An 8,607-nucleotide genomic window follows, 5' to 3' on the forward strand; every position below is an offset into this window, starting at 1 on the left:
GACAGGACGGTGTGCGGACAACATAGTGAACTGCTGAGAGTTTGGTATGTGTGGGAGTTTAAGGGTTAATCTCTTTAAAATCTAGTGCATATTGCTTTCAACTATTTAAGTTCAATTTTAAAGTTTACATTTTTAAGTTTTTGCCAGGCTTCAACAGAGAGAGCTGCTGTCGGAAGTTAATTGGTTAGCTGGATTAAACTGGTACCTGAAGGTGGGGCATGCCTGACTCATCTGAGTCACAAACTGTAGAAACACAGAGGCATGTCAGTGCGACAGAACGGTATGCGGACAACACAGTGAACTGCTGAGAGTTTGGTCAGTGTGGGAGTTCGGTGAAGTGGGGGAAGGAGGTGCTGCTTTGCCTTGCTTTTCCTAACGTTTTCCACAGAGCGGCAGTGGACCTGAGCGTTGAAGAATGAGATTGGGGAATAAAAGTAGCAGCAGACCTGCAACAAGAGAAAACTACTGTGCGACGTCACAGTTGAGGCAGGAGAGTCCGAAAGGTGAGCACAGTATAACAGGAGAGACCTAGAGCGGGAGGAGAGTCTGAGAGTCTAAGGCAATCATGGCAGGACAGCTCGCACACATGATATGCTCCTCCTGCACTATGTGGGAAGTCATGGACACTACCAGTGTCCCTGGCAACCATGTGTGCAGGAAGTGTGTCCAGCTGCAGCTACTGGCGAACCGTATTTCGGAGCTCGAGCTGCGTGTGGATTCACTGTAGAGCATCCGCGATGCTGAGACTATCGTGGATAGCACGTTCAGTGAGGTGGTCACAACGCCGGTAAAGATTACGCAGGCAGAAAGGAATGGGTGACCGCCAGGCAGATTAAAAGGACTAGGCAGGTAGAGCAGGAGTTCTCTCGGGCCATCTCCCTCACAAATAGATATTCTGCTTTGGATACTGTTGGGGGAGATAGCTTATCAGGGGAAAGCAGCAAGAGCCAAGTTCCGGGCACCACGGGTAGCTCCGCTGCACAGGAGGGGAGGAAGAAGAGTGGCAGGGCTATAGTGATAGGGGATTCAATTGTAATGGGAACAGATAGTTGATTCTGCTGCCGCAAACGTGACTCCATAATGGTATGTTGCCTCCCTGGGGCGAGGGTCAAGGATGTCACGGAGCGGATGCAGGGCATTCTGGAGGGGGAGGGTGAACAGCCAGTAGTCGTGCTCCATATTGATAACAACGACATAGGTAAAAAAGGGATGAGGTCCTGCAAGGTGAATTTAATGAGTTAGGAGATAAATTAAAAAGCAGGACTTCAATGAACTCGTCCTCAAGGCAGAGCAGCCTTGAGGACGAGTTCATTGAGTGCATCAGGGATGGATTTCTTGAGCAGTATGTAACTGATCCTACAAGGGGGCAGGCAACCTTGGACCTGGTCCTGTGTAATGAGTCAGGATTAATTAATAATGTCCTAGTTAAGGATCCCCTTGGAACGAGCGACCACAACATGGTTGAATTCCATATCCAATTAGAGGGTGAGAAGGTTGATTCTCAAACAAGCGTACTGAGCTTGAATAAAGGAGACTATGATGGTATGAGAGCGGAATTGATTAAAGTGGACTGGGAAAATAGATTAAAGGGTAAGACGGTACATGAGCAGTGGTGTTCATTTAGGGAGTTATTTTACAACTTTCAAAATAAATATATTCCACTGAGGAAAAAAGGGTGTAAAAGAAATGACAGCCACCCGTGGCTAAGTAAAGAAATCAAGGATAGTATCCGACTAAAAACAAGGACATATAAGGTAGCCAAACTTAGTGGGAGGATAGAAGATTGGGAATTCTTCAAAAGACAGCAAAAAGTAACTAAAGGATTGATTAAGAAAGGGAAGTTAGATTATGAAAAGAAATTAGCAAAAAATATAAAAACAGATAGCAAGAGTTTCTATAGTTATATAAAAAGAAAAAGGGTGGCTAAGGCAAACATAGGTCCCTTAGAGGATGAGACCGGGAAATTAATGGTGGGAAACATGGAGATGGCAAAAATGCTGAACAAATATTTTGTTTCAGTCTTTACAGTAGAGGACACTAAGAATATCCCAACACTGGACAAACAGGGGACTCTCGGGGGGGAGGAGCTAAATACGATTAAAATCACTCAAGAGATGGTACTCAGTAAAATAATGGGACTCAAGGCGGATAAATCCCCTGGACCTGATGGCTTCCATCCTAGGGTCTTGAGGGAAGTGGCAGTAGGGATTGTGGATGCTTTGGTGATAGTTTTCCAAAATTCCCTGGACTCAGAAGAGGTCCCGGCAGATTGGAAAACTGCTAATGTAACACCGTTATTTAAAAAGGGTAGTAGGCAGAAGGCTGGAAATTATAGGCCAGTTAGCTTAAAATCTGTGGTGGGTAAAATTTTGGAGTCTATTACTAAGGAGACAGTAACGGAACATTTAGATAAACATAATTTAATAGGACAAAGTCAGCATGGCTTTATGAAGGGGAAGTCATGTCTGACAAATTTGCTTGAGTTCTTCGAGGATATAACGTATAGGGTGGATAAAGGGGAACCAGTGGACGTAGTGTATTTAGACTTCCAGAAGGCATTCGACAAGGTGCCACATAAAAGATTATTACTTAAGATAAAAAATCACGGGATTGGGGGTAATATTCTGGCATGGGTGGAGGATTGGTTATCGAACAGGAAGCAGAGAGTTGGGATAAATGGTTCATTTTCGGACTGGCAACCAGTAACCAGTGGTGTTCCACAGGGGTCGGTGCTGGGTCCCCAACTCTTTACAATCTATATTAACGATTTGGAGGAGGGGACCGAGTGCAACATATCAAAATTTGCAGATGATACAAAGATGGGAGGGAAAGTAGAGAGTGAGGAAGACATAAAAAACCTGCAAGGGGATATAGACAGGCTGGGTGAGTGGGCGGAGATTTGGCAGATGCAATATAATATTGGAAAATGTGAGGTTATGCACTTTGGCAGGAAAAATCAGAGAGCAAGTTATTTTCTTAATGGCGAGAGACTGGAAAGTACTGCAGTACAAAGGGATCTGGGGGTCCTAGTGCAAGAAAATCAAAAAGTTGGTATGCAGGTGCAGCAGGTGATCAAGAAAGCCAACGGAATGTTAGCTTTTATTGCTAGGGGGATAGAATATAAAAACAAGGAGGTATTGCTGCAGTTATATAAGGTATTGGTGAGAACGCACCTGGAATACTGCATACAGTTTTGGTCTCCATACTTAAGAAAAGACATACTTGCTCTCGAGGCAGTACAAAGAAGGTTCACTCGGTTAATCCCGGGGATGAGGGGGCGGACATACGAGGAGAGGTTGAGTAGATTGGGACTCTACTCATTGGAGTTCAGAAGAATGAGAGGCGATCTTATTGAAACATATAAGATTGTGAAGGGTCTTGATCGGGTGGATGCAGTAAGGATGTTCCCAAAGATGGGTGAAACTAGAACTAGGGGGCATAATCTTAGAATAAGGGGCTGCTCTTTCAAAACTGAGATGAGGAGAAACTTCTTCACTCAGAGGGTGGTAGGTCTGTGGAATTTGCTGCCCCAGGAAGCTGTGGAAGCTACATCATTAGATAAATTTAAAACAGAAATCGACAGTTTCCTAGAAGTAAAGGGAATTAGGGGTTATGGGGAGCGGGCAGGAAATTGGACATGAAGCTGAGTTCGGATCGGTCAATGCCCTGTGGGTGGTGGAGAGGGCCCAGGGGCTATGTGGCCGGGTCCTGCTCCGACTTCTTGTGTTCTTTAGATTTGTGGTTGGGATCAGATCAGCCATGATCTTATTGAATGGCGGAGCAGGCTCGAGGGGCCGATTGGCCTACTCCTGCTCCAATTTCTTATGTTCTTAAAGGTACTGATCTCAGGATTACTACCAGTGCCACGTGCTAGTGAGTATAGGAACAGGAGAATAGACAGGATGAATGCGGGGCTGCGGGGATGGTGTAGGAAGGAGGGATTTAGACTCCTGGGGCATTGCGACCGGTTCTGGGGAAGGTGGGACCTGTACAAACTGGACGGGTTACACCCGAGCAGGACCGGGACCAATGTCCCCGCCTGGGTGTTTGCTAGTGCTGTTGGGAAAGGTTTAAATTAGAGTGGCAGGTGGATGGGAACCTGAGCGGGGAGTCAGAAGGGTATAAATTTGAGAGCAGCAAGCGAGGGGAAGACCCAGGGGAAATTTACAATACAAATAGTACAAACAGTTGTTCAAGAACAAGTGAAAGGGAAAAGCGTAAAGCAGCGGAAAGAAAGTGTACTTTCGGCACGACGGATAAAATAAAAACTAGAAGGCGTAATGCGATTAACCCTGCATCAAAGCTGAAGGTCAGGCTGGGGTGTGTGGCCCAACTAAGATTTCTATATACAAATGCACGGAGTATAAGGAATAAATTAAATGAACTACAGGTTCAAATTCAAAATAGAGGGTATGACATGATAGATATTACTGAGACTTGGCTGCAGGATGGCCAGGATTGGGAACTAATTATACAAGGTTATCAGGTCTACAGGAGAGATAGGGTAAATGGAAGAGGGGGAGGAGTAGCCTTAATGATTAGAGATGAAATCACTTCAATGATAAAGGGGGATATAACGAGAGGTAAGCAGCCAACAGAGACCTTATGCGTTGAATTGAGAAATAGGAAAGGATCTAAGACTATAGTGGCAGTTGCATATAGGAGCCCTGGCAGCAGCTCTGAAGTGCTAGATTGTATAAATGCAGAGATTCGACAAGCTTGTGAGAAAGGCATTGTGGTCTTAATGGGGGACTTCAACCTTCACATAGATTGGGAAAAGCAGACTAACAACTGTCAGAAAGGTAGTGAATTTCTTGAGTGTGTCCGGGATAGTTTTCTACAGCAGGGGGCAAGCCATACTAGATTTGGTAATGATTAATGAACCAGATTTAGTTAACGGCTTAACTTTGCGTGAAAATCTATCCAATAGTGATTATAACATGATCGATTTCAATGCAGTGTTTGAAACGAAAAAAAGCGAATCAGCTGCTAAGATTCTAGACTCGGGCAAGGCCGACTTCAATGGGATGAGACAGAGACTGTCCACAGTAAACTGAGCAAATCTGTTAATGGGTAAAACGACTGATGATCAGTGGGAAATGTTTAAAGAAACATGTAACGTGATACAGAATCGGTTTATACCCCTGAGGGGCAAGAACTCTACTTGGCAATAAAAAACAGCCATGGACAGCTAAAGAGGTAAGGGACAGTATAAGACATAAGGAAAGGGCATACAAAAAGACAAAAAATGGCACAGATCCTGGCGAATGAGAAAGATACAAAGATCAACAAAGGGAACACTTCAAGGGAAAAATACAAGGCTATGGCGAAAGAGCAGGGGACAGGGACTAATTGGATAGGTCTTTCACAGAGCTGGCACTGGAACGAAACAGCTATAACCTCTGCAACAATGTGCAACATCGGCCTGGAAATTTTCTAATATATTCAGCAATCAGTAACATAGGGCTGAAACATCTCTAATGTAAGCAGAAATGTGTAACATAGGCCTGAAACATTTATAATGTAAACAACAATGTATAACATAGGCCTGAATTATCACTAATATATACAACAATGGGTTACATAGGTCTGAAACATCTCTAATGTATACAACAATATTATAACACAGGCCTGAAACATCTCTAATTTAAACAAAAATGGGTAACGGAGGCTTGAAAAATCACTTATTTTAACAACAATGTGTAACATAGGCCTGAAACATCTCTAATTACACAGCAATGTGTAACATCGGCCTGAATCATCTCTAATGTATACAACAATGTGCAACATAGGCCTGAATCATATCTAATGTATACAACAATGTGTAACAGAGGCCTGAATCATCTCTAATGTATACAACAATGTGTAACACAGGCCTGAACCATCTATAATATATAAAAAATATGTAACATACGCCTGAAATTTCTCTAATGTATAAAACAATGTGTAATATCCGCCTAAGTAATCTCTATTGTAAACAATAATGTGTAAATTGGGCCTGAAACATCTCTAATGTATACAACATTGTGTAACATAGGCCTGAAGCAGCTCTAATGTAAACAACAATGTGTAACATGGGCCTGAATCATCTCTAATGTATACAAAAATGTGTAACTTTGGCCTGAATCAGCTCTAATTTAAACAACAATGTGTAACATGGGCCTGAATCATCTCTAATGCATACAAAAATGTGTAACATAGGCCTGAATCATCTCTAATGTATACAAAAATGTGTAACTTAGGCCTGAATCATTTCTAATGTATAAAACAACGTGTAACATCGAACTGAAACATTTCTAATAAATACAAAAATGTGTAACATAGACCGGGAACATCTCTAATCTTTACATCAATGTATAAAAAAGGCCTAAAGCATCTCTAATCTCAATAACAATGTGTTGCGTAAGCCAGAAAAGTCTTTATTCCGTGCAACAACACCAATCTCAACAATAATGTACAACATTGGCTGGAAACTTCTCTAATATCTGCACAATATATAAAATAGCCCTTAAACATATCTTACCTGCAACAATTTGTAACATAAGCCTGAAAAATCTGTAATTGTTGCGAAAATGTGCAGCATAGATAGCTTTTTGCAACCAAAGGTATTAAGGGATATGGGCCAAAGGCAGGTATATGGAGTTAGATCACAGATCAGTCATGATCTTATCAAATGCCGGAGCATGCACGAGGGGCTGAATGGCCTACACCTGTTCCTATGTTCCTATGAAGCATCAATAATCTTTACAACAATGTTCAACATAGGCGTGAAACATCTGTAAGGACTACATAAATGTTTAACAAGGGACGGAAACATCTGCAGTTGCTCCAACGATGTCTAACATAGGACTGAAACATCTCTAATCTCTAAAACAAATTGTCTCATCGGCCTAAAACTTTGCTCATCTCTGCAACAATTTAAAACCTAGGGATGAAACATCACCAATCTGTACAACAAACTGTAACATTTGCCTGAATTATCGGCAATCTTTGCAATAATGTATAACATGGACCTGAAACACCTGTCATCTCGACAACAATGTGTACGAATTGGCCTGTGGTATCTGCAATCACCATAACAACGTGCAACATTGTCCTGAAACACCAATAAATACTGCAACAATGTATAAAATAGACCCGAAACACCTCTAATCTCGGCAACAGTTCATAACATAGGGCTGGAACATCACTAATCTCTGCAACAATGTGTAACATCAATCTGAAACATCGCTAATCTCTACAACAATGTATAACTTCGGCTGGAAACATCTTTGATCTCCACAACGATCTGTAACATAGGCCTGAATCATCTGTAATCTTTGCAGCAATATGTAACAAAGGTATTAAACCTCTCTAATCTTTGAATCAATGTGCAAGGTAGGTCTGAAATATTTGTAATCTTTGCATCAATATGTAACATAGGTTTGAAACATCTGTAAGCTTTGAATCAATGTGTAACGCAGGTCTGAAACCTCTATAATCTTTGAATCATTGTGTAATGCAGGTCTGAAACATCTATAATCTTTGAATCAATGTGTAACATGGGCCTTAAATATTGCTATCAATTGCAAAAATTTGCACCACTGTCGGAAGAACGAGGAGAGGCAATATTAACGAAAGGTTACAATTGTAAATGGGGTGCAGCGATAGAGAGACCTGGGGGATTATGTGCACAGGTCGTTGAAGGTGGCAGGTCAGGCTGAGAAGGCGGTGAAAAAACGAAAGGGATCCTCGGTTTTATAAATATGGGCATGGAGTACAAAAGCAAGGAGGTTATGACCAACCTTTATGAAACACTGGTTCAGCAACTACTGGTGCATTGTGTCCCGTTCCAGGCACTGCACATTAGGAAGGATGTGAAACTCTTAGAGAGGATGTGGAAACGATTTCCTGGAATTGTTCCAGGGATGAGGGACTTCAGTTATGTGGATAGACTGAAGAAACTGGGATTGTTCTCCTTAGAGCACAGAAGATTGAGAGGAGATTTGATAGAGGTGTACAAAATCATGAGGGGGCTAGGCAGAGTGGATGTAGAGAAACTATTCCCAATGGCGAAAGGGTCGAGAACCAATGGACACAGATTTTCGGTGATTGGCAAAAGAACTAAAGGCGAAATGAGGACATTTTTTTAGCGAGCGGTTATGATCTGAAATGCAATGCCTGAAAGGTTGGTGGAGGCAGATTCAATCTTGGCTTTGCAAAGGGTATTGGACAAGTGCTTGAAGGGAAACATCTGCAGGGCTACGCGGAAAGGGCGGGTAGTGGGGTTAACTGGATTGTGCTTCCAGAGAGCCGACATATGCTCAATGGCCTCCTTCTGAGCTGTAACCATTATGTGAATATACGATTCTACGTGGGCATGAAACATCTGTCATCGTTGCAACCATGCATAAAACAAGCTTGAAAAGAATGCAATCTTTGCAACAACAAGTAACACAGGCCTGGAACATCGCTTATCTCTGCAAAAATATTTAACATACGCCTGGAACATCTGTAATCTCTGCAACAACCTGGAGCATAGGCCTGAAACATCTGTGATCTTTTTAACAGTGTATAACGTGGGATTATAACTTGTCTATGTTGTAGGGCTTTGTTGTTGAGAATAGA

Source organism: Heptranchias perlo, unplaced genomic scaffold (genome assembly GCF_035084215.1).
Source record: "Heptranchias perlo isolate sHepPer1 unplaced genomic scaffold, sHepPer1.hap1 HAP1_SCAFFOLD_44, whole genome shotgun sequence".
In the NCBI taxonomy this organism is placed as follows: Eukaryota; Metazoa; Chordata; class Chondrichthyes; order Hexanchiformes; family Hexanchidae; genus Heptranchias; species Heptranchias perlo.